General features: G+C 42.3%; 1 protein-coding gene across 2 annotated transcripts in view; it reads left to right on the top strand.

The window, feature by feature from the left end:
- Ppp2r2b (protein phosphatase 2 regulatory subunit Bbeta) overlaps window positions 1–27,728 on the top strand; it is a 248,686-nt gene that overhangs the window by 74,940 nt on the left and 146,018 nt on the right. The window lies entirely within an intron of this gene.

Below are 27,728 nucleotides of genomic sequence, written 5' to 3'. Positions count from 1 at the left end.
GGCTTGTAAAATCTTTAACACAGGTGCGACTTTTTTTTTCCCTGGTATCATCACTTCTCATTGCCCTTTCTTTTCAGGAAGATCCTCATAGTTTGGGTCCTATATCTGTGCTTCTGAAGGAGGACATGCACCAATTGCAAGTCCAGAAAGTATGGTGGTTGTGCCTGGTCCATCTTTCTGTCATAAGGAGCCTAGCTATGCCTTGCCTTTTATTTCATCTTCCTTGGAAGGATTTTGGGTTTTTGCTTTGTTGTCGTTATTGTTTTTACTGGAATTAACAGAAAACTAAAGATTAACAACTTTGAAGCATTAGGTAGGACCCTCGTTCTCGCTGCTTTTCTTTTGGATCTAATCTGAAAGACCGGAATTGATACTGGGAGGCCAGACTCTGCTTCTAGAGTTCATTTTATTCTGTTTCCACAAAACTTCACCCCACTCCCTTCTCCCTCTCCTCAGCGTCAGGAAGAATGTAGGCATTCATAAAGCTTTACTCTTCTTGGCTTTAGCAAAAGAAAATGTGGGCACCCTGGTGCTCTGCCTTTGGGGGGAGTCCTGAGGCACTAACACCCTGGGCTGTGAGCACAGGAGTGCTCCTGGGTGGAGGGGGACTTCGGTGTCTTTCTGCTCATGCAAGGCTCCGTCATGTCATGTGTTCTTCCCTCTCTGCGATGATCTCAGTTGCCTCGTTGGCGTAATTAAGTACTCCCGCTGCTGCTGCCCCAGTTTCTAGAATGTGGGTAGGGAGAGCTGCCCTTGCTGTGCCAGCCCCCACACCAGCATGTTTCCTCATTAAATCATGCATATGCTAATGAAGTGTGAAAATCAGCCAAATAACAACTCTTTCTAATCACTTGAGGTCCCAAGAGCAAAGGGGTTCCCCCCCCCCGCTCTTAATTTTGGGGAGGTGGTTATGATCTTCAAGTCAGTCGGAATCACAATTCTCCAGTGTTTTTCCCCTCCCGTTTCTTTTGGGCTGAAATGAGGGTAATTGGCATTTTTGCTTCCACCTCAAGTGAGAAGAGTCTTGGAAAAACCAGTGACCCACTGTGCCCTTTTCATTTACATCTGGGGCTAGATAATCCCTAGTTTTACATTAACGTACAGAGCCATCCCTATGGGCAATTAGCTAGACTACATTATTTCCTGCCCCCTGGAGGGCCAGTGTTTAAGAGCCTTCCCCCCAGAGATGGTGTGTGTCAAGGCCCTTGCATTGTGATTACATTTTACCTTTGCGTTCCAGCCAACTTCCCAGCATCCTTGCCAGTCTACCCATTATCCTGGCAGATGCTTCTCTGGCTGCCTAGCCCAACCCCCGCTTCACTGACCCAGGCTCTGCTTTCCTCACCATCACCTTACCTTATACCTATGGCTGGTCCACAGAGGATTCCCCTCTCCTAGGCAGGCTGGCTTCTGCTCATCCTTCAGCTCTTAGCTCAGCAGCCACTCAGAGGCCGGTACTGACAACCTAGTTAACGTGGCACTCCTTTCCTGTCCAGTGTCACACTACCCACCTTCTATTCCTGTCACCTATGGAGATTCTTTGTCACAGGCCATGCCTCTCTCTCCTTGCGCATAAGGGAGCTAGATTCCCTGCTTGCTACAGCGTCACTCGGGCCCCACACATGCCTGGCACTGAGTAAGTGCTCACCAAATGTCTAAAGTCAATGATGCCTTGGGCACTCCTCCGAGTTCTTTTATATTACAGTTCAAGGTTGTATTTCTCTGGTCATTTCACCCTGGACTCTCTGCTCCATGAAAGACCCTCCTGCATTCACACTTGTTATTCTGTGTCGAAACTGCCCCAGAGTTATATTTTCAATGCTGGCCGTATCCCACGACAGCGACGCAGTTGATGATAGTATTTTAGGGAACGTTCTCTGGACACTGGCGCGCGCGCCTCACGCACCCCATCGGAGTCTCCTCTCCTTGTTCTCATCCAATTTCAGCTGCTCTTCCCCTGATTTGTGAACACTTTACCCAAAACACTCCTCCTCCTCCTCCTTCCTCTGGCTGGACAAAACCCAGCAAGTGGCCCCATATTCCACCCTGCACAGTTACACAGAAGCCTCCGATCTAACAACAGCTACCTACCTTTTGTTCCTCGAGCATCGTCCTTAGGGACGTGAGTTTATTCCGACACATTTGAATGAATAAATCACGGCGTAGATGTTATCTTGGTCCCCACTGATCTGAGCTCTCCTTTCACTTATTCATTTATTCAACAAACATTTATTCATGTGTGCTCCAGGTGCTTGGGACCAACCCTGAGCAAGACTGATCTTCCCCTCCTAAAGCCTTAAGAAGACACAAAAGCAGTGGTTGGGTGCAGGGGTTGGCGAGAGCCAGCCTCAAACTGGAGAGGCCTGCAGCTGTGTCTAATGGCAAAACCAAAGGCTGTGTTTAAACACACCCTCTTCCAGAGCGCTAAGAGTGCTCACCTGAATGACCCAAAACTGCACTGTAGGTTGTTCTTCACAACTTCAGCTTCCCTGTTTAGAGAGCAACTACCCCTGGTTTTATTGTTGCTGTTTGTTTGCTTGTTTAACCAGGGTGTACTAAGGAGAAAAAAAGATGTGCTAGCTGAGTGTGATATTGACTATCATTTCTAAAACTTAGACAAAGCGGGTGAAGTGAGCTGTACGTAGGAGCCTCAGAGGAATTGCTCTCTTCCCCAGGACACAAACGATGGTCAGACCAATAGAAGTCAGTAGGCAGCTAGCTAAGCAGCAACATTAGAGATGCCAGCACAACAGCCTAGAGAAGGAAAGGGAACCAGTTCTCATCACTAGCTGGGAAGACAGGGCCCTCCCTGTCTGATTCACTTCAGGATGGCTTCCTAGAGCCCCGATGGGACAGAGTTCAGCACTTGGCTTCTTACCTTACTCTGCGTGTGATTTGATTGATTAACTACTTTTTTAATTTTATAAACACCTTTATTTTTTAAAAATGAGAATTAAAAAAATCACGCACCAAAATTAACCGGGTATGGATATGAATCATGAAAGAGGCGGTAAAGTTCATTGTTTTTACAGTTCTGGTTTGCTCATACTCTACCATTGTGGTAGAGAATTAGTGCGTAGAGATCTACTTGGTAGTGAAAAGAGTGAAAGCCAGTGCAATGTTCCACAGTGTCCTCCAAACGATGACTCTAACTATACAGAAGTTCGTTGGGGTGTATAGATTCAGCATCTGGTTAATTGTGATTGCTCTTTAGGAAGCCTTTTTCGCATTTACTTATTTAGGGGCCTCGTGCATATGTGTGGAGAGCAGAGGACACTTACAGGAGTTGATTTCCCCTCCGTGTGGATTTCAGGGATCCAACTCAGGTCTTCAGGCTTGGCAGCAAGCATGTTTACTTGATGAGCCCGCTCATAGGTTCTGATTGGTTGACTTAATAGTTCCAAGACGTGCCCTGTCGTTGAAGCATGCTGCTGTCATTACTGTCGAGGTTTGACTTCAAGAAGGAAAAAAAGGGCTAGGGTTCTTAGAGAAGCTAAATAAGAAGGAGAACCCAAAGAAAATCATATAGGCATCCTCCTGAATATTAAACTTCATCAGGCGATGAAAGGAGACAGAGACCCACATTGGAGCACCGGACTGAAATCTCAAGGTCCAAATCAGGAGCAGAAGGAGAGAGAGCACAAGCAAGGAACTCAGGACCGCGAGGGGTGCACCCATACACTGAGACAATGGGGATGTTCTATCAGGAACTCACCAAGGCCAGCTGGCCTGGGTCTGAAAAAGCCTGGGTCAAAACTGGTCTCGCTGAACATAGCGGACAAGGAGGACTACTGAGACCTCAAGAACAATGGCAATGGGTTTTTGATCCTACTGCACCTATTGGTTTCGTGGGAGCCTAGGCAGTTTCGTGGATGCTCATCTTACTAGACCTGGATGGAGGTGGGTGGTCCTTGGACTTCCCACATGGCAGAGAACCCTGATTGCTTTTTGGGCTGACGAGGGAGGGGGACTTGATTGGGGGAGGGGGAGGGAAAGGGGAGGCGGCGGTGGGGAAGAGACAGAAATCTTTAATAAATAAATAAAAGGGCTAGGAACATACACAAGGAGTCACAACACAATATAGAATTGAGTTGACAAGATTTTAAAATCAGGCAGGACTAGAATTCATAGCGCTTCTGTACTCCTCAAAATGATTGGCATTTCACGTGTAAACTACAAGTAAAAAATTCTAAATATTAATGAGTGTCCACAATTCCATTTTCTTTTGAAGATTTGGCTGTGTGCCCCCACTGGGGCAGGTTCTTCATGGCTACAACTGGCTAGCTTGGGACCATGGGGATCTTCCCCTATAGATCATTAGGGGAATTCCAAACTGCCTTATTCCAATCCGAGTCTGCTCCACCTATGGAAACTACCTGAGTTTGCAACTCCCCACACAGATTCAAGAAAGGGAAGTATGTATTTCTACAAATACTAGTTATGTATATTTGTTTGCTTTATCAACAGACCTCAAATTGAACTACTGTGTCTGTTACTCAAGTACCAAGTTGCTCTGGGTTAAACCTTGACCTCCCCATGCTCCCATTTCTCCAACAGCAAAATGGAGAGTTACCATAGGAACAGCTTCTTAGGGCTGCCATGGATGAGCAAGATAAACCCTGCAATGCGTTGTGTAGATGGATGGCACTGTAAAAAGCATTGAGCAAATTATAAGCTTGGAGGGAAAAGCTTCCTGAAGTGGTTGAACTTAAATAAAAATTGAGGCTCCGCCTTTTATTGCTTCCCAAACTTCATCTCTTTCTCTGATTGGTCTCTCAAAGAGAACTCGTTCGATGATGTCATACTCAAATGTGTCCTCCTTCTTTTTCTCTCTTAGTTTGGAGGGTTATGGGGAGAGGCTGGGAGTCTCACATCCTCTCCAATGACCAAGAAGCATTGCCTCGGGTGAGAGGAGAACGCAGTTATGAACTAGGAACACGCAGAACACAGAGGGTGCATAAGTGTCTCTACCACCTGTGAGCAGCCCATCCTCAGAAGAGCGCCTGGCGGTGGATGGCGGTTTGCACAGGCGGACACAGAATCCCGAGCCAAGTGTTCCAGGAAATGATAGTGTCTTTCTAATCGGAACGTGGGACAGATAGGAAGATACCAACTTCAAAACTGGCTCCTGGCTGGTTTTGAGTTTGAAAACCTAGATCAACCACACTGCATTTAAGCAGCATTATTAAGATATGTGCTCCTGAGAAGCGAAGGAATCTTTTGACTTCAGCGCTATCTTCAGGCTGAGAAATAGTTCCTAGACAAGAACCTCATGGCAGTTTCCACATGCTCTTAGACAATTCATTTTCTGTTTGCTTCTGTGTCTGCAATAATTGATCGCCTACACTTTGATGTCCAATCCCCTTTGGTTTCTAGATTTCTTTCCTCTGCCTGTGTGTGTCCAGTCAAAGGCATCATAGCATTTTAAGTTTGCCTTGCCTTGAGCTTACCAGGAAGCTGACACTCGGTAAAGTTGACAGAAAGAAGCCTTCCTTTGTGAATATTTATCCAGCTAGAAAAGAAAGAGCAGTGTCATGTGGGGGCTGGGAGGCGACGCTAAGGGTGGGGTCCAGGGTCTCTTTGATGCTAGGCGAGCGCTCTGCTGCTGAGCCACAGCTCCAAGCCCTGAGTGGTACGCTAGTGTACGGAGATATAGATGAAAAGAAATTGTGCTCATACGGGATATCGTTTAAAGCAGCATTTTCACAAGTAAAGCTAAGAGCAAAATAAGATGAGCTTGTGTCTATGTATTTCGAGTACCAATTCTAGTCGATGTTAGTTCTCATTTGCCACTAACAAGAAGTGTTCGTTTTTACTCAAAATGTGAAAAGGGTGCTTCAGACTGCGGCAAGGGGAATGCCCACTGCTCCTAAGAAGCATGTCTATGAATCCATTTCCGCACCAGAGCATCGGCCTGGCTTAATTAAACGAGGTTGTGAAGGATCTCTATTCATGGCAATCTTTCAGTGTGATGGGAAACGCCTTTGACTTAGTAATGATTATAGTTATTTTACAAAGGTATATGGTCCAGGCCTTTTTAGATTGATGAAGCTACTCGCTATTCACACTTTCAGTCCTGGGTATTAACATAGATGACCTTTCTTTTTGTTTTTAGAATTGTTTACTGAGAAAAACCTTTGTACATCATTCTGTTGTATAGAGGAAACTGGAAGTTTGATGCAATGGCGGGTAGGCTGAAACATCCCATTTTCTTATTGATAATTAGAGAAAGGGTACACATTTTGAGTTTGGTGTTCTTAGCACATGAGGGTTTGAGACAGTAATCATTGTCAACAAATCTGGGTGGTGTATATTTTCTGCTCCTTAAATACTAAAAAATGCACAAACAAGTACACCCAGAAAAATTATGTGAACATACTTATACCCTCATTCTCCCAGATAACCTTCTGGCATTCTGTTCTAGTTTCATTTCTGCTACTGTGATAAAATGTCCCAACAAAACACAACTTTGGGGAGGACTACAAGTCTAAGTCACTATCCATCATGGCAGGGACAGCATCAGGGACTTTAAATGTCACTCACATCACACCCACAGTCAAGGGCACAGAGAAAAATAGATGCATATATGTTTAGTTCACAGGTTGCTTTCTCTACCATTATAATTCAAGACCCCTACTGAGGGAATGATGCTTCCCACAGTGGGCTGAATCTCCCCACATGAATTAATTTAAAGCAATCTCCTACTGGCATGCCATGGGTCAACCCAATGTAGATAGTCCCTCATTGAGACTCTCTTCCCAAATAATTCTAGATTTTATCTAATTTAAAATTTAATCGTCACACACTGTCAGTTACTGCTGTTCTCTGAAAAAGCATCTTCTGGTTCCTCCTGTGCCCTGATCGGACTGTACTAAAATCTCTGCATCCTGGATCAGACTGATATGACTGGTTAAAGCCCTGGGTGTTGGAAGTCTTTGTTTCCTGTTCATGGAAATCACACCTCTGAAGGAGACTTTTGCAGACATGGTCATAATTCTGTACCTATTGATACGAACAAAGACAGGCACCCCTCTCCAAGAAGGCCCTTTTGAGTGCTTCGTAGTCTTTTGTTGGCTCGAGTTTGTTTTGCTTGAAACACCATTTACAGCTTCTGACATTCGTCATTTAAAAAAATTAAAAACATGGTGTTAAAATCAATTAGCAAATCATATTCGACTTTGGAAAACTGGAGAAAATATGAAAGAGTTAAATAGAAAGTGTGAAATATTTATACTATTTATCAGCTGAAGAGAAAGTGGTTAGTCTAAAATAAGAGATACTTAAAGTTCCCCCAAACAGGTGCTATCAATAGCTTTCGAGAAATGTTACTTGTTAGCCTGTACATACGGGGTTTCAGTCAACGCAGGGTTATATTACACTATGCCTTATGCAGAACTATCATCGTCCCTATAATCACACCTTAGAGTATTCACTTCAGTCTATGCTGTGTCCTTGAGCTGTGACTTACCCCTGGGCCTGAGATGATGACCACATGTGCTTCAGTAGCCAGACCGGGAATGGGACACATGTGTCCCTAAATATTCTTCTGCCCCATTACTTTTTTAGTAGCTTGTAGCAACCTGCTGTCTCAATGCAGATTATTTTATGCAACTTTTATTCTTAGACTTGGGTTGTTCTGATATTCTTCATGTCTGTGAGTGGATGGTGTGTATGAACATGGGCACCATCATGCCACAGTGCACACGTGGAGCTCAGAGGAACACCTTGACTGTTCCCATTAGTCTTCTGCTTTCTCTTGTTTTTGTTGTTCTCTGAAGGGTACACAATGATAGCTGACTTAAGAGTCTTCTGTGTCTTCCTCCTGTCTCTCCACAAGAGCACTGGAACTGTAGACATGGGCTTTACCCAACTTTGTACACACTGAGGATCCAAACTCAGGTCCACAGCAAGTGCTTAAGCAATGAACCATCTCTCCAGCCCTGATTTGATACTATTAAAATAACAACTTTTTCCTATATATTTTGTAGGTATTGGGGGGGGAGTTCCTGAGAGAACAATTTGATTTAAGATATTTGATAGCAATTTTGAGGAATCTTTTCCACACTTGATAAATTAGCCCATGATCCTACTATAGCCACATTTTGATTCACACAATCCCTCTCTCTTGGTTTTTTTTTCTGTCACACCATACACACTCACTGGCATGCTCTTACACACGCATTCATGTGAACATCTTTTAAAGCTTAAGAATTTGATAGTGAAGTGGCTGAAGGAGGTAGACATTGTACATGAAGAAGTATGCAAAACCTGTTGGTCAACTCTAAAAAATACAGGCAAAAAAAGGAAAAAGCTCATGAGGTCTTTGGTTTAGGATATCTCCTTTTCCTGTGCTATGATATGATTTAGGCAAGAAGGCAGTCTAGAGAGGATGAACATAATCTCCCAATTATTTGAAGAGTAAGGAGTCAGTTGAATGGTCAGACTGAAGTATCAGCTCCCATGAGCCATCTCTTTGCATTCTGTAATCTGACAATGGTAAATTATCTCCAGGATAACATTCAGGGGAAACCTTTGGATTCCTTAGATTAGTATAGAATACATGCTATTTCACACATCAAGAAAGTTCAGAATAGCATCCTTCTTTAGGTTTGAAGTTACTATAGTTAAAAACTTTAGCACCAGTGGTAACCTTCTAGTTCTCATACACAATGGATGGGGAAGAATCAGACTGACCCAAAATGGAACACATTAACAACATCGCCCTTCCCCATTTAGTTGAATCTCAAAGTAATCACCTTCCTTTCTCCTGTTTCATCATGTCAGGACAACTCCAAGTTCTCAAAGGACAGCAATAGTCCGAGGGGAAAATGCACTTTCCACAGTAATGTGATTAAGCAATATGGATTTTTTTTATTTTTTAAAAAAAAATTCTGTCTTGGCCTTTAACTCAAATCACTTACATTCTGATTTTTTAAGAGAGAGAGAGAGAGAGAGAGAGAGAGAGAGAGAGAGAGAGAGAGAAAGCTTACCTAAGTAAGAATCTAAAATGCTCACTTAGCTTGCCTGCCTATCAGCTTTTCAAATGCTGCGATGATTGTATTCATGTAAACTAAGTACTCAGTGGTCCAGAGGCTGCACAAGTTTAGACACTTGACACCAGACAGTTGTGGTGCTGAAGTTTTCTCCTTCAGAGATACATAGACACACTTTTACATCCTTTGGCGGGAAACTGCATAAGTTTCCAAGTTACGAGTGACACTGGATGATGTAAGAGGTGAAAGCAAAGATTCAGACTTCAACATGGACCAAGAAAATTACCAGTGTTTTCTGTGTGGCCTGGGGTGGGCTCACCAAAGCATCTGTTTTAGGTCCCTTCCTTGCAGCCTGGCATAGTGCTATACGTATAATATAGCAGTACTGGCAAATGAATGGCACAGTTGTATTTGCAGAACTTAGCATAGTCCAGAGCGAATGAGTACCCTTGTCACTGTTAGCTGCAGTCACCATCTTCAGCTGGGATGTGGGTGGGGACTGAAAAGACAGTGGCTTGTTTGGGCCCTGCAGGCTGCATCCTATTCTCACATGCATTGCAGCCAGCATGTGAGGTGCCTCCACTAGTTTGGAATCGGGCGAGACATACACAATTGAATGCGTGGTTAAAGGCAGAAATGAAAGTGGTACCAGCTCTGCAACTGCCTGCCAGCCTTCATTATCTAGAAATTCCTCATCCACAGATTCAACAAACCACCAATCAAAAACTTATTCTTAAAATTGTATGTCGGCTGAACGATAATTTACATAACATTTACATGATACTCATATTACAAGAATCTACCTAGAGATGAGCTAAAGCATAAGAGAGGATGAATATAAGTTATATACAAATACAGAAAAAATAAGGAAGCAGAGCATCTATGAATTTTGGTTTGTCTAGGAAATCCCGGCCCAATCACCTGGAACTACAAAGGGACTGCTACACTTTGTTTAGATGGTATTTGAAGTCTTCCCTGAAGAGTAAGTGAGGAAGCAGAGAGCTTTCTGTTTGTCTCTTTCCTTACTTTGCTTTTTAGTTTTGTTTGTTTGCTTGAGTTTTATGAGACATGGTCTTACTATGCAGCCTAAAACTCATCTTCTAGTCTAAGCCTATTGAGTTCCATAATTATAGCTATGTACTACCTTGGCCAAAGGTATGAATAATTAGGAATGAACATCTAATCCATGGAATGTCCCCAAAAAGGACATGGCGATTCTCTTTGTATGTCTCATACTTAAAGTCTTTTGAGACTGTATCCTAACGAGGCACAAGGGCAAAGCCAATCTACTTGGTGATAACTTAGGAGAATAAATAAAAACCATGGAAGAAAATAGAACATTTGTGGTTCAGGTTGTGTTCTGGGGTGTTCGTTAAGGGCTGAACCATTAAACGTTGTTACAACCTTGGTGTTCCTGCTAGCAATGGACCTGGCAGGAGGCATGTAGAAATCTCTCATTCTCAAGAAAACAGGAACTCTCATTTTGAACATGTTACATTCTGACTTCATAAATACTGTCTGTCTATGTTTTCTATCAATAAAATATTCAAACTATGCCACTATCAACTCACTGATCAGTGCATCCAATATTTATTGTCTAGTGTATGTATGCATGTGTGTGCAGATGCATTGTGTGTGCAGGTACACATGCATGTGTGTGAGCATGCTAATGGAGGATAGAAGATAACCTCAGGTGTATATCTCCTTAGCCACACGGTATCTCCCTAGCTTGGACTCACCAATTAGATTAGACTCACTAGCCAGTGAATCCCAGAAACCCTCCTGTCTCCCCCTCCCCAGTACTGGGATTATAAATGTTCCACCATGCCTGGCATTCTTGTGTGGCCTCTGAGAATGAAACCCAGGTCTTCATACATGCAAGGCAAGACCTTTACCAATTGAACTATGTTCCTAGCCCTGGTAATTACTCAATTTTTACTCTTCCCATTTTGAAACACTGATCCCAAAGATAACTAAGACTATTTGTTTCTCCTATGGATATAGCACATATGGAATATATAATAGGTCCAAAATATTTGTTCTTGGATATTGAAGGAGCATGTATTTTACTCCAGTAAAGAAATATCCACCCAATATTACATTCCTCCTTAAAATTTTGCACTGCTAAAAACAAACAGATTGAACCATTTCATTTAATATTATGGCAACCTAAAAAACACCACCCCCAAAAGCTACCCAATTCAGTGTCCAGATTCTTTGATACTAACGGAGAAGCAAATTTGTCATCTACCAGTGAGACGTGCCTTGCCTTGATGCCCAGCTTTATGTCCATGCTGCCAGCTATTCATCTCGGAAACTGCACTCTCTAATCCAGGCATCAGCGTGAGCAGAAGGGAGGGAGGCACACACCTCCTGCTCGCAGAGTCTGTAACGCTTCCAGGATCAGGTAATCTTCGGTCCAGTCGATCTAATTATGCAGCACAATCTGAGCCATAAATTAAACCTGGGGATGAGACTATGACCAAGTGTGTATCTATAATGTTTATGAGCCATAAGGTCACTGCAAAAAAACATCCAGGAACATAGTGGTAATAGACTGTTGGCCTCTACGGAAATTATTAATTAAATTTTATCTTCTCCCCAGCATGCTTCAGTGGCAACACTATGAGGTTTTTAGACCTGGGGAAACTACACCTCAGTAATAGCCAGCCTTATCATCAGGCTGCCAGTCACTCAATACATTCCTTTGTCTGACACCAATCACGAACCAACCACAGTGCGGAATGTCAGGGTCTCTATAAATGCCAACCACATGCCTCCGTGTACGGCAGGCGTGGGGTTCAGATCTCGTGATAGCAAATGTCAGAATCAAGCACCAGCACAGCAGTCCCTTTCCTGGAATCCAGGTGTGAGCGTGAGTCTGTTGCAAGTGCCCAGAGCTTCTGTCTCTGTGCTGGCCCCCAAATAGCTGACATCGCTCTCGAGAACTGAAGAGCCTGGAATGTCAGCCTTGACAGCACCCGGATGACGGGCTGCTGCTGAATCTCTGCTTCAGGGTTCGGGCTTGACTGAGAAAAGTAGAGGCAAAATGTCATTTTCCAGCTATTCGCGATGAGGGATTTTCCAGATGGGGTGACTCGGCTCACAAATCGAGCGGGGTTTTCATCAGTATTGCTGATGTTGAAGAGCTGGGTTCATCCTGCTTCACACTGGACCCCCACACTAATGTGCTCCCATCAGCTGCTAGCTATTCTGAAGACCCACAGGACACCCCGGACTCTGGCTCTGTTTTCTCATAGAGAGTGGCCCTGTTCCACGAATGGGAATTTAAGAATCTTCATTTCAGGCATGGCAGCAGGTAGAGACAATGAGAGACACATGTGTCTGATTAGACTCTGAATTTTCAGAATCGTTATTTAAAGACGTCTTCCGTGGCCCATCTCTGTGTGCTGATCTATTTGTCCCTGCTTGGTCAGCTTGCGTCAATGCATTTCCTCTGTTCACCGCCTTCTTCATTGCTGAGAAAGCTCACGATACTGACAACCAAGAAGAGGGAAATTTTAAGAGACTGTAAGCAAATTCCAGAAAGGGGTGACACCACAGCTCATCCCTGTGACCAGAAGCGAAGAAAATACAGGAAAGAAGATAATTAGGAGGTGACAACACTGGCAATAACTGTGACATGCTTTTACTCGAAATGCTTTAGAACACACTGCATACTTGAGGCTGGCAGCGGATGCGGAAATCGGCCACGTCTTTATCATGTGCTGTCTTTGGAAACTCTAGACGAGGCAGCTGTGGTTAGGAGAACTTCATTCTCTGATCTGCAATTCCATAGAAAAACCTGTTAAATTTTCTGGACTTTTAAGAATTAAGATAATGTATCTTATGTGCCGTGGTAAACATTATGAAAATTCCAGGTCAAATGTTGATAGCAAATACTATTTTTAGCAGAGGTATCGCTGGAACAGGAAAGCAACATTATTGAGATACTGGAAAGAGGAGGCTTGCCCTCACCTGAGGAAAAAGGGGGGTTGTTTAATTTGGGGAAACTTCCTGTGCTATTGTCTTGGAAGCTTCAACTCCTAAATGAGCTGAAGGATATATCCAGATCTCATCCAAAATCTTGAAAAAAAAATGAGAACAAAAAACTGTACAGTTGGGGTGTAAATGCTGTATTCATCCCAGAGAGCAACTTGGAAGCACTCAGAATATTTGGGCTTCTGCAGTTTCATGGTAAAACAAACAAATGAACAAAATCACACTTGGGCTGTCAGGGTTGGAAGGTTTTAGCTGCAGGGCTATCGCCCCAGCCCCCTCACTCACTTTTTAACATTTATATACATTCATACATTTAGACAAAATGCATATTCTAGCTCTGTTATACAAGAATATGTTTAAATTCCATTGCAAAAAAATATGCCACTTTCTAAGACTTACAGTTGTGTTTAGCAAATTGAATGTAAGAGCCAGGCATGATGGCTCCTCCCTGTGATCCCAGGTAGAGGCAAGGAGGTCAGCATTCAAGGACAGCCTGGGCTATGGATTAACTTTAAGGTCACTTGAACTACATGAGATTGTAACGTGTCAATACTGGCACGTTAGAAATTTTAATTATGTACATATGTATGTGTATATATGCTGCATACACACATATACACACACATACACATATATATCATTTGAATATATGTCATTTGAATCACTTCTGTGGAGTTGGGGATCAAAAGCAGGCATATGTGCTAGGCAAATGTCTGACTTCTGAACTACACACTCCAGGATCCCAGGTTGTCTTACCATCATTGAGCCGCCAGTGTTCTTTTTATATTCTGGATATGACCCTACCATCGATTATGTGATTCTCAAATATGGTATCCTATTCTGTGGGATTGGATTTTACTCTTGGGTGCGCTTTCTGTGCTCTTTGGTTGAGTGAGGTTTTATGTGTTTTCCCTGTGTTGTGCTTCTACCTTCATGTCCAGCCATGCCCACTGTCAGGGTCATACTCAGGTCACCCAGAATGTCTTCCAAAAGTTTGATAGGTTCAAATCCTTTGTGACTTAATTCCATGTGTATTGTGAAAAGTGGGAATCTAACTTCATTCTTTTGGATGTAGACATCCAGCCTTCTTAGCATCTTTTGTCTGAAATGCCTTTCTCATTGCGTTGTCCTGGCACAGTTACAGAAAACCGCTGGCAACTTGTGTGGTTTTTTTCTGTACTCTCAATTCCGTCACGGGTGGGTATAGCTTCGGTGACAGCAATACAACACCATTGTGGTTGGCATAGCTTTGTGGCGAGTTTTGAAGTCAAGGCAAATGCACCCTCCACCCTCTTTCTTTGATAGCTAGGGTCTCACATTTAAGCACAACTCAAGCTCCTGCCTTGGCTGGCATGATAGAAATCCCCCACCACACCAGACTTTGACTTCATTCTTATTGAAGATTGTTTTGCCTGTTGTTTTTACTCCCTTCAGATTTCACAAGAATTTTAGGATCAGTTTTCCAATTTTCACACTAATACTGCTGTTGGGGTCTTCGTACGGATTGCTACAGATATCACTTCATGTAAATATACCACATATGAGAAGTACTTATTTTTTTTAATTGACTGTATTCTTAATTGTGTCTGTGCCTCTCTGTCTCTGTGGGAGTATTGCATGGGGTTGCAGGTGCCTAGAGAGGCTAAAAGAAAGGCTGCACTGAATCTCAGAGCTGGAGCTACAGATAGTTCTGAGCTGCCCAGTGTGGGCACTGAGAACCAAGCTTAGGTCCTCTGCTAAGGGCAGTAACACCCGAAGGCTAATCCATCACTCCAGCCCTTTGGTCTCACATTTCTTTAGACACTTTTGAAAGCAGTCTTCCTATTCTTTAGATTTTGCTACACAGATCTCACCCCTCCTTGGTTAAACTTATTGATAAGAATTTTATCTATTTTGCCCCACTATTGATGAGTGTTTTGTTAATTTATAGACTATTCATTGATTGTTTACAGAACTGGGACCGAGGCATGCGTGTGCATATGTGTGTGTGTGAGAGAGAGAGAGAGAGAGAGAGAGAGAGAGAGAGAGAGATCTATCCTGAGCTTGCTGGTTTAATTAATTAATTAATTAACAAGCTTGTTCATTAATTTTAGAAGGCTTATGAAGCATAATCTTCAGAGATAAAGGTTTAAGATATCATCTACAGGCAGGCCTGGTTTTACTACTTCCCTTCCATTTCAGATGGTTGTTATTTCTCTTGCTGTTGATCTAGCCAGAATTTGTGGCTAGATCACATTGAAACAGAAGGATGAAAGCAGGTATCTTGTCTTGGTCTTGTTGTTAGTCATAGCCGAAAGGCTATGTGTCTTTCCCTATGAAGTGTGATGCTAAATTCTCACACTTCACCTTTATCATGTAGAGGTCCTTTCTGTTCCTAATTTATTATATTTTTTCTAAAATGGTGTTAGATTTTATCAAGGGCATTTTCTGCATCTTCTTATCAAAGATGTAGATGTGTTCTTACTGTGGATTCTATTAATGTAATATTAATGTAATATATTGTAATATATAATATGATATATTAATATAATGTAATATATTGATGGATTTTTCACATATTCAGCCTACTTTGCAATACCAGAATAAATCCCAGCTTCCTGGAATGTGTAGTTACTACAATATGGTGCAAACTTTTGCTTTGTTGTGAAGTTCTCTCATCTTGTGCCTGTAAGTCCAAAGGTATTTCATGCCTTACTCTCTTTTGTAACAAAAGCACAGGGAATATGGTAGGGTAGGGTTTCTGGAGGAGGAAAAAGCCCCTGTATATGAACTATCAGTGATGAGAGAAACAGATTGTCTGGATAGTTCACATTTAACAAGCCAATTAAAATCAACCCTAAGGTTAAAATAGTTCAGGGAAAGCTAGATTGGTGGGAAGACAGTCTGAGTTAAAATAGCTGATCATGAGCCGGTGAGATGGCTCAACCAGTAAAGGTGCTTACTGCGCAAAACTGGCAACCTGAGTTTATTCCTAGATTCCACCGTGGAAGGAGAAAACCAGCTCCTCTGACATATGTAGCCATAGTCACATACACACATCATACATGAGCATGCACACATACAGACACACACATTCATGTACACACACATGCACACACATAACAATAACAATACATTAAATTTTAAAAAACTAAATGAAACAGCTGATCATTTACACAAAACATAGGAGAAAATACCCTAGTCCTGGAGCCTATGGAGGCAAGCTAATAGGATTGGTTAAAAAACAACAACAACAACAAGACTTCAATTACCTGTGGGCTATGTGTGTTGTTCAGCCTGTGTTCTAATATTGTTTATTTCTGTAATGATGTTATAATGAGTTGTTTTGGTGACTGTGCTAATACGAGAGAAGATGTATTGTTTCCTCTAACACTAGGCAGGCAGCGAGAGTACTAAGGCCATTTCCACTGCTTCCTTTCAAACCAGATCATACATAATAAGCCCCAGACTGAAAGAACATGAAGCCCGCCTCTGCTTTGTCCAGACCTTTCAAAACAGCAAAACAAAGCGCAAAAGGGGAAAAGACACCGGCTCTCCAGAATTATATCAGATATATTAATCATGGAAGGGCCAAACAGAGTTCCTGGAACACAAATGGCACAAGAGGACCATTTCTCAGAGTTCATTGTGCTTTTCGGAATTGAGTTCCGCCGGCTAGATAAGGCTGTCTAATCCCTTACGCTGATTTAAAATTCCATCCGAAGGAAGTAATGTGCCTCTGTTCTGCAGGTTTCTTACAGAAAATGCTCTGCTGGATTAACTTTATCTTCGCTGTTACAGGGGTCTTCGAGGTTATAACACAATCTTACAATAAAACAAAACTCTTCTATTTGGAAAGGCATTTCCCCCTCAGAACTCATTTGTGGTATTTATTGAGTGACATTTGACATCTGAAAACTGAAATCTTGCCTTTTACAGGCAGAGGGGCCTAAGTAACAAAAGGGCTGGACAATACAGACCCTTAAATGACCTGGGATTAGTCTAGAGGAAAGCCCAAGTAGTTATCTTATCTTTATTCTTTTGTGTATTTTAATTTTCCAAATATGAGCAAGGCTGGTTGTTCTTAAACTCTTGCTGTCACAGAAAGCTTTAGTCTGAAGAAGTGTCACAGGCATGAGCGAAGAAATGGAGGACAATGCTCGCTGAGGAAGTAGGCCCCTCTCCTCCTGCGATAGCCTTTGGGGCTCAACTAGCAGACCTCCAGAGAGTAGCTCTGCCATTCCCTTAATGGAAGACCAACAAAAAGACTTCACATGCACAAATGCACACCTATAAAGAGTTCAGGGGGCATGGAGACTATATCCAAAAAGTTACCATCCAGAACTTTGATGCCACCCGCCTTTCTAGAGGTCATCATTAAGAACAAATCAATGGGCATCGATCTGCAACGTCCCTCTGTATTTCAAATTAAATATGTGTATTATTAACATGTTTTTAAGATTTTTAAAATATACATTCTACAACATATAAATCCTGCAAAGGCCACAATTTTGTTGGTGTTTGCTTCCTTGATTTTTTTATTGGGGGTTTTGGTTTTGTTTATTTTGAGTGTTTGTCTCACTATGTAACCCACACTGGCCTCAAACTCAAGATCTTCTGTCTGTACCCAGCAGGTGGTAAAATTACAAGGTTGCACCACCACATTTGACTAGGCCAAGACTTTACTTTCCCTGTATCATTCATTACTTAGTCACCACTGACTATAATGATAATTTTTTACATTATTTTCCAACATTGGGTTTTGTAGCTCTTTCCACAGCAGTGCACTTATACCTATAATCTTTTGTGTATGTGTGTTTGTGTGTTTGTGTTTGTGTATTCACATGTGCAAGTGTGTGTGTGTGTGTGTGTGTGTGTGTGTGTGTGTACATGTATGGAGATCAGAAGGCAACCCTTGGTGTCCTCAGGAGTTATCCACCTTACTTTTTGAGATAGGGCCCTCATTGGCCTTATGAGGTTAGGCTGACCAACTAGTGAGTGATAGGAATCCTCCTGTCTTTGCCTCCCCAGCATGGGAATTACAGGTGTGGGCATCATGCATCGTTTTGTTTACATGAGTTCTGCAGGACAGGGTGTCCATCTTGGGTCTTCATGCTGGTACATCAAACACTTTGCTAACTGAGTCATCTCCCCTACCCCCTGACAAGATAACAATCTTTTCTTAAGTTATATTTCTTTTTTTCTGAAATGTATATCCTAGAATCTATTTAACCATTTTCCTTTGGATGTAATTTTAAGTTGCTTCCAACTTTTTGCTCTGATACACCTTATGAACAGCTCTGTGCACATGTGTTGGATGCCTTCCATGGGGTGGGACTTCAGACCCACAAGGCACACATTCTGATCTCTTAGAGGGTCTTAGATTCTTTTCTCTCTTCCTGGCAGTGAAGACGAAGAGTATAGTCTGAAGGCTTATGGAGGAACAGGATATGGGGTACATCATCTCTCCCCACTTTCTATGAACACTGTCTGAAATGCCTTAAATGTCTTAAATGCCTTTCTTAAATGCAAAGAGTACCAAGAAATATGAATCAGCTATATACTCAAGAATAACAGAAAGGATAATTTGGCGAACTTCTGGGATGCCTGCTACAGCAAGGGAAGCTGGGAATGTTTTTACCTAAGCGTGTCCTAGGCCAACATTCATTCCTGGGGATGAAAGGAACGTTTGGTAGACAGCTAATTATCTTCCTGGGTTCAGCTGATGTTTGAGTTTGTTAGCACTGGTATAAATCATTTCCAAGGTAATCCCCTCTATTGAAACCACATGCACCCTTCTCAGAATTTACATCCAACTAGATTTCAGTTAGGCATGAGTATTCCTTAGGTCAGTAGGCTCATGTGCAATTGACCTGAGAGTGATTGACAGCACAAGACAGAGTTTTAAAAAAAATTAATAGCACCTGTTCACAAAGGATTTCTTGTGTTTGGTGATCAGAAGTCGAGGCCTTATCGCCTGTCTTCAGGTTGTCAAGCCCCTTATCTTGGCCTTTGAAATTTCTGTATTGGTGTTGAGTGATAAACAGCCATCAAAGAGCTATCTTACTGCTCATTTTGTCTTCCTGGGCACTGATCAGAGCCAAACCAAGACTCTGGCATGCTCCTGGAATTCTGGCATTGGGAGATTGAGATCTAAAGATGTGAGGGTATCTTTGAGTGTCTCCTCCCTTCCTCTTCCATGATCCGTCAGCATGGAACCTTATAATTGTTTCTATTTATTGGGCACTTGTATGCACCAAGAAAACAGTGTCTTTTCAAACTTCTGACTCTGAACCCATCATACCCAAGTAAAGTCTAATTTTGTTTAATCAAGATGCCACAGTCCATATAGAGCTTCATGTTTTGAGAAAATAAACAAATACATTGTTCCCGGCAGGCTACATATGACGATGGCCCCATATCAGATGTTCCCGGCAGGCTACATATGACGATGCCCTATATCAGATCTTCACTTTCAGTGATCTATCCCTTGTCATTTGAACCCACTCCTCATTGCTGACTGATGCTTTTCTGCTGGTGCCTTCCTGACACCAGCTTTGGCCTTCTAACCCCAGCTCAGATGGCACTCCTCTGTAGGGCTGGCTTCTACTTATGAAATCGACGTTCTCTCTTCAACCCTGACCTGCTGCCTTTCACTTTTTTCTCTAACTAAAATAGTGTACTATAGAAAATTTGAAGACAAGAGGAACATGAAGAAAAATTACCAGTTATGACATAGCTTAGAGACATCTGTTAATATTTGTGTATATATTTTCCAGTATATTTAGTGTTTCTGTTATATTGAATTCAAAACTTAGTTTTATACTTAATGTTGTGACAAATTCATACAGGATTAATAATTCTTTTAAATTATAATGATTTACTAGGGTTTTCTTTTTCTCTTTCGAAGATACTTTAAAATCAATGTCCCTAATCTAGAGACACAGGGCATCTAGTTTACATCTGGTATTTTTCTAGCATAAATAACACTGGAAATGAATATTTTAGATACTTGTGTACATATTTCTGGTTATTTTCTTTGTAACTACATTAACTGAGTCAAAGACAAGTACATGCCCATTCCAAAAACTTTTTAATATATTTTCTTAGGTCTTATTTTTATATTATTTAACAGGATGGCAAAATTGTGGGGTTCCTTTCAATTTTAAAGTCTTAATTGTCTGTAAATTCTTAAAGGAAAAAACTTGTTCTTGGGTTTATTTATAGTGTCTAGAATCCGGCATGTTCATATATAAATATGGAATAGTAACGTGCCATCCCTACAGATACTGGAAGGTTAACTCTAAGCTGATGGGGGCCTTTACAAAGCATTATTTCCCTGCGTGCATTTCACATCACTCATTCATTCAGGAGCTATTACTAGGCTGCCTCTTATACTTCCATGAATATTGTAAAGACAGACACCTGCCCCTGAGAGGTCCTGCATCACACAGGTTAAAGAGAGAAGGAACTGTTGCAGTTTGTGACGCACACGCAGGAAACACATACAATAGGAGACCCTCAGCATGTGTGTATCAGATTCATCTGCAGACTTCAGGATGCACAGTGGCCAAGATGTCCTCAGAGATCTGGTTCAGCAAGTCTGGGATGAAATTTAACATCCAGTTTTCCTTTTTAAAATAGTAGAATCGTTGTATTAATTCCTTGAGAATTTCATACATGCATACAACGTATTTGGTCATATTTGTTATCCCTCCACCCCCAAACACTACACAGATCTACCCCTACATCCTTACCCCCTCCCAACTTTGTCTTCTTTTGTTGTTGTTGTTTAATAACCTACCAAGTCCAATTTGTGCTCCCCATCTCCTCAAGGATGGGGGGGCCAACCATTGGAGCATAAACGGAGCTACAGCAGCTACACCCTTAAAGATAGTCAGCCCTCTCTCCCCCAGAAGCCATCAACTATCCATAACTCCCCGACCAAGGGTAGGAGTTCACAGCCCCTCCCCTCTCCATACTGAAATGTTGAATGCTTTGGTCTTGTATAGGTCTTGTACAGGCAGCTACGCCTGCTATGAATTCGTGAGCACAGCCATCCTGTCATGTCCCAAAGACAATGTATAGCTCCAGTTCTCCCTGACCGTCGGCTTTTAGAAATCATCCCCTCTCCTTCTGCATTGGTTCCTGAACTTTTGGGAGAAAGGATAATGATACAAATGCCTGTTAGTGGCTAAGCATCACACAGATACTTACTCTCTGCACTTAACTGCCCACCCTTGACCACACAAAAAAATTTCTCTGAGGAGTTCTGGTCTATAGGCATGGAGATAAACTTAGAGTATACTTTGATACTATGTCCCTTTAGTAAGATATAGTAAATTTACCCCCCCCCCCATGGAGCCTTTGCACCCTGCAACCATGGTATATTCACCAAATTTATAGAACCAGCACATATTTATTTCTGTGGACAGGATTTTAAATCTATTCAGAGAGAGTTAGTAACCCCCATAACATTCACGCCACTATTACACCCACGGGCTCGGCAAACCTGTGCTTCTAGAATGTTCTTAGTTGCTGCTTATACTTTTGATCTGGGGCCTACACTTTGCAATGCATTGTGTTAGGGAGCAACATGTCAAGGGAGAGAGCATGAATCAATGGGATATAATGGAAACTTGTCTGAAGAGAGAATAGTGAAATGACATCTGAAAAGTAAGAGGCTATAAAAAAAAACCTTTAGAAATATAAGCCATGACCACGGGAAATACCTGGCTGCTTAGCTGGGGAGGCAGCAGTTCAGACAGCAGTAGAAGTGGGAGGAGGAGGGGCAGACTCTGTGTTGGAGAGCATTGAGTCTCACTGGCCTTGGGGTATCTGAGGACTTGTTTCAGTGCAGTGGAAATCCCACAAGGGTGAGAGCTGAGGAGGGATGAGACACTGTTTTTCTCTGAATGATCATTCCATTTGTTCATGGAGGCAATGTTGGGGAAAGCAGACAGAAGGTGTACGGCCAGCAGATTTAAAGGCTATAGCCGTAGACATGGATGAAAGAGAAGGTCAGCATGAACAAGAAGTTATGATGGAAATGCTGAGAACGGAGGGAAGGGAGATAGATAGCCCCAATAGATGACTGGGAAACACTGGCCGCTGCAGAATCAGAACTCAGACTATCTCCATGGGACTTTTCAGAACCTTTGGACTGGTGTAGTTATTATAAGTCTTTAGGTGACTAATGTTTCAAATTTCCCCTTTTTCTCTGTTAAAAGGGGAAACCATGAGGATAGTAAAATGCTCAGGGATTGTTGTTAAAAGAAATATATGTTCTGCACGTTAGTGAGACGTTAGCTTGGTTCATTCCATTTACTTACAGTATCTACATGCATCCCAGCACACGCATGCTCCCTGTTTAGTGGCACAGTCACACGTCTTTCCCCATGTATCTGCGCTGGAATATTGCAGGGAGTGTTACCACTAGAAAATGGTTGCTTCCTCTCAAATGCTAATTTAGAGAAAATTTCCCTTACATTACTTTTCAAGTCATCTTATCTTGAAATTAAGTTTAAGAGGCAAGAGTAGAATTTTCTCCTTTACTTGTGCTGTAGCAACTGTCCATGGGCAGACAGCACCAGCAAAGACATCCCAATCATTTTATCTAGACACACAGAGTAGAATACGCTCACTAAGAAATACTATTGGTTTTTCTTTCTCCGTAAATAGATATTAATGTCTTGGTAAAGTTATATTACTAATAATAATGACTGTGAAAAAGAATACAATTCAGATACCTCCATCTTAAATACATTCTTCAATCATAAACTAAGACAGATGGATGGTCTAAGACGCTCAGTGGATGGAAATGCTTCCCCAAGGTGACTCTACTGTACTTAAAAGTTAGTGGCACAAGAAATAGAGACCCAGTGAAAGTCATCCCACTCATCAGGGTGACTTAATTAAAGTCTCGCTGATGGTTATGTGGGAGAATTAATAGATGCTTTGGTTCTATTATATCGAATTTATTCAGAGTGCTTCCTGTGATGTCAAACATGAATTAACTGTCGTCTCTAAACCTCTGACAAGGAAACAAAGGTCTGAAAATAAAGCGCACGGTGCTGGAAGAATACACACTAACACCGAAGGGCCAGTGTGGCCGATGGAAAGGGAAAATACTGGTCTTAATGGTTTCAAGTTAGGGGCTATTCAGCTACTTACAATTCAGAGTATCCACTTAAATTTTATCAATAATGAGTAAGTGCCAATATGCTTGGGTTATTTATGTGTGTAGTTTGTGTGTTTCCCTCCTAATCCTGGCTCAAATGTAAGAAGCACTTAAATATTCAGAACAGGCAGAGGCATGAGTAGATTTTTCCTCATTCTCTCACTCTTTAAAACTACCTACGGAGCATCTTGTCAGGACGGTGGATGCTGAAAATGACCCTCACACCTGTGGCGTGTGTTAGCACACCTGATCTCTATCCTTGTGTTTCCAGAACCCATTCATGCCCAGGAATGTGATCGCACTCAGATGTTATTTTGTCTGACAGATTTAGAGACTTTTTGTCTTAATGGCTTGATTTAGTTATGTATGTGATATATAGTGTTGTTTACAGCCATGTTTTTTAACAACTATTTAAAATTGATCTTAATTTATCCAGAACACATTCTTTATTGGTTTGGTACTGGATAACAGAGGTAAATTTATCACAAATTAGCAGGTATGACATACGTTTTACAGAAGTCTACTTATTGTTCTAAAGCCTCTACTTGTGACTATTCATTTGCTTCCACGGTATTAAAATTGAAGAATCTTCTTAAGTTGCAGAAATGCTAATTCACCACAATGGCAAATGTGATTAACCAAAAAAAATAGTGTAAACTCTTAGTAACAGCTAGAAGAGCTATCGGGATAGTTTAGAGGAGGCAACATACAAGTATGCGTGTGCTCTTTTTTTCAGAGGGTGGAGATGATCTACAAACATCAACATACTTTGTCTGGCATGGCTGATCACCTTTGAGATTAGAAGCCCTTCAGTTCTCTTAAACCTCCCCAGACACCTCAAGGCCAGAGGCTGTGACCTTCCCTTTGGAACTGTTTATGAATGGATGGGGATGGGTAATGAAGAGTAATAAACTCTTGCAGGCAAAGCAGAAGTAGACAAGTGTATTATCAAGGGGTAGAAGCTGGGGGCGGGGAGGGAGCAGGAGGGCTGAGAAATCAATGCCTGCTCGAAATAGCGTGTCCATTAGGGAGTGATTCAGTGACCAGAAGCCGTCCTTGGTTTGTGGAATTACTGATCTGAGTCTTCTGATAGGCTATAGATTGATATATTTGCTTAGGCTGGAGAAATGGCCCCCTAAATACTTGTATGGAATAATACCTTTCCCTATTGCTCACTAAAGCCCAAGAGAGGTGTCCATGTACAGACCTGTCCCAACTTATTCTCCAGGTGAATCTCTTGAAAGGTGGCACACAAGGCTGGCATCATATGCCAGTTGCCTACAGCAATCTTTATTTGGGAGGCTCTTCCCACTAACTCTGCTTATCCTTCCTCTCCAGGCAAGGTAGTTGCTCTTCCTCTGCTTCCTTCACCTGGCCCATTCTTCTTTTCTATGAATTCTTGCTGAAGATTTGTTCTCAAGTTGCTAGGTCTTGGCAAAAGGGAAATTTTCTTTAACTCACTTTTCACATCCCTGGTCCTTAATACTGCAGCACACCACAGAAATTATCAAACATTCTTTGAGCAGATCTTTGGGTGACGTAAGGTACACATGTATTTGATGGCCCATTAAATGATCGTCCGTGCATTTGGGCTTCATCCCTCACGAGCTGTCCTTGTAAGTCACCTTGAGCATTAGTCAAATCCATCAGTTCTGTGTTTGTTAAATCCATGAACACCAAAGCAACCCTACCATTTTGGGGTAAGATAATTATCACCATTATACTTTCTAAATAAGGAACCGAGGCTCAGAGAGGTTGAGAAACATGCCCAAGGACCCACAGCTGGAATGTGAACTAAACGGGGTGTGTTCTCGCTAGAACTGCGGCCTGTACCTGCCCCTGTGTGTATTTCTCTGCCTGCGCCTGGAGCCATTTCCACTTCCTGCCTCGTGTCTGCTTAGTTGTCACTGAGCAAAAGCACTTTGGATGTCAGTGACAGGGTGCGATTCCAGAGCTGAAGGCTGATGCTTTAAGTGCACATTCAGTTCAGGTTGTATTGATTTCTTCCCTCTCCACTCTGTTACAGCCAAGTGCTCCAGGCAGAAATCTAGCAGAACAGGCTCACAGAGCTGCTCCTGGGGCCAGACAGGTCACAGGTCACTCTACTGACATGTGGGGCACATTAGCCAAATGACAGGAGCTCAAGCAGAGAGGCCTAAGTGACTCTGGTCAGAAGTCGGTGGCCTTTTGTGCAGGCCACTGACTGCTGACAGCCTGCAGCAGGGCAGTCCCGGACTTGGTCTAGTTTCTTTCAGGATAATAATTCTGGCTCTTTTTTTTTAATCATCACATCACTGATGAGGAAAACGAAAGTCTCTGAAAAACTGAGTAAATTGAGCAATAGTTTATAATTGAGCCTACCTTTTTCATACCTGTCAATTCTCATGTGAAAGATGATTCTATATCCTGGACCACTCTTGTGCCTTGGGCAGTATCAATAGTTATTCTTCTATGACTTTTATGCATTCAAGGATTTCCATCAGTGGTCAGAATATGTCATAGGAAATTGTATTGCCCTGTTATCCTTAAAGGGCCCTTCAGAGTCTAAGCTGATCAAGAGACGGAGATGACTCCATGCTGGAAATGTTAGGTACAAAGAGGAGGCTTAAGCTCAAACTAATTGGAAGTGTGAAATGTATCTTCTCACTCTCCACCCCTGCCCCTGCCAAAATTCCAGCTAACACTGGGCCAGGCCCAGAGGAGTCTATGTCTGACTTCGATTTTAGGTCAGTGAGCCTCAACCTTTTCTTCCCTCATGAAGTCAAGGAAAACTAACACCTATCATACCTATCATCCATCAAATATTTGTTTACTTAGCAGGATGCATGCACTCAAGTCAGGGGTTCCTCATCTTAGGGATGGAACAAAAACAAGGAGAACATTCACAGGGTAATGAAACCAGCCATGCAGAAAGATGGGAGAATCTCGAGCCATTGTTGACTGCCCTCTATCAAGTCTACTATTGCTGGTGGCAGACATCAGCAGTCACCACCAAAATTTGTATATGATTACAAATGTCTCTTTCCCACGTACAGCAATCTAGTCGATCCCTCACCCACAAAAGCAAAACCAATGATTCGCAGTCCGAATAGTGCAGTGCAAACTGCAGCCTCTCACCAAAAAAACCCAGCTACCCATCCCCCTTGCTTCGGCCTTGAAGGCCAAGTAAAGTTGGTTTAAACTGGTTCCCTGGTGATTCATCACTATTGTCTTATCTCTTCTCTGCCACCTTCCTGTTGGCCATCTCGCCTGCTTTCCCAGGCCGACTTTGAATTGCTGGAGAGCAGAGTTCACTCTGCACCATCCATCAGCTGGCTGCCCAGCACCCTGAGGGCACCAGGCCTTTAAAAAGCGCAGCTTCCTTCAGGACTGCAGTCCAGCTCTCTGAACTCTGAGCCACACTGCCTTTTCCACAGCGGCCCTACAAACAGTGAAGATAGAGGGATCCCAACCACACCGGTTCCTTCCTTTGCCTACAAAATGGGGTTGAAAACAATACCTCGAAACATTCCCAGAGATATTAAGAGGGTCCATATAAAGCACTTGGCATAGTTCCTAGCGCATAATAAGCACTCAATAAATAGTAATTATTGCTGTTATTACCGAGAGCTGGGTTTATGGGGTGCTTTCTGTGCGGTGCATGCTGTGCTAAGTGTTTACTATGCAATTATCCCATTTATTTTTTACATAAGATAAAGTTCATCAGCTTCAAAAGGCATACCTTTCCTGTAGCCCAATGTTACAAAAGAATAGTCACACTCTGGTTCAGGTAATCGCAAATCTGGCATCTTCGATGCCGTTGATTCATTGCAGTAGCTGATGGCTCACCAACACAGTCACTAATGGCAGCTGGGGCACTGGAGTTAGCACTTCAGTTCCTTCTGCCTTAGCCTCCCAAGTCCTGGGATTGCAGGTGTGAGCGACCACAGCAGCTTGCTGAGGTGCATTTTAAACTGTGAGATGAGTCTACCCATCTCTTAGAGTGGCAGCTTACCCTGTGGACACTTCATTAATGTGTGTGACCACATTCATGTTTATTGTGATGCTGTTCCTAACACCCCTATGGAATTACTCTAAATATAGATCAACAAATGGGTAAAGAAATGAAACATGCTATATATAAGCCAAATTCTAAGAGAAAAACATTACAAAATGCTTTCTCTCATATGCAGAAGATTCTAGACTTAAAATGTGTGTGTGTGTGTGTGTGTGCACGTAACATGAATATTTTTTAAAAAGCAAATTTGGGGTGGGTGGTGGTGGCGCACACCTTTAATCCCAGCACTTGGGAGGCAGAGTCAGGCAGATCTCTGTGAGTTCAAGGCTGGCCTGGTCTACAAGAGCTGCTTTCAGGACAGGCTCCAAAGCTACAGAGAAACCCTGTCTCGAAAAACCAACACCAAAAACAAACAAACAAAAAAAAGCGAATTTGAGATGAGTAAATAAACCATGAGGAGGCAAATATGAACAAAGTATATGAATATATATATATATGGAAAATATCATAATGAAACCCATCATTTTGCACAGTGAATATACACTAATTTTTTAAGTGGGTAGCTGAAAACCACGGA

This window comes from Alexandromys fortis, unplaced genomic scaffold (assembly GCF_014885135.2).
Source record: "Alexandromys fortis isolate MF-2015 unplaced genomic scaffold, M_Fortis_MF-2015_v1.1 scaffold_17, whole genome shotgun sequence".
Taxonomy (NCBI): domain Eukaryota; kingdom Metazoa; phylum Chordata; class Mammalia; order Rodentia; family Cricetidae; genus Alexandromys; species Alexandromys fortis.
Note: the sequence above shows the minus strand (reverse complement) of the source record. Positions and strands in the feature narration are given on the sequence as shown.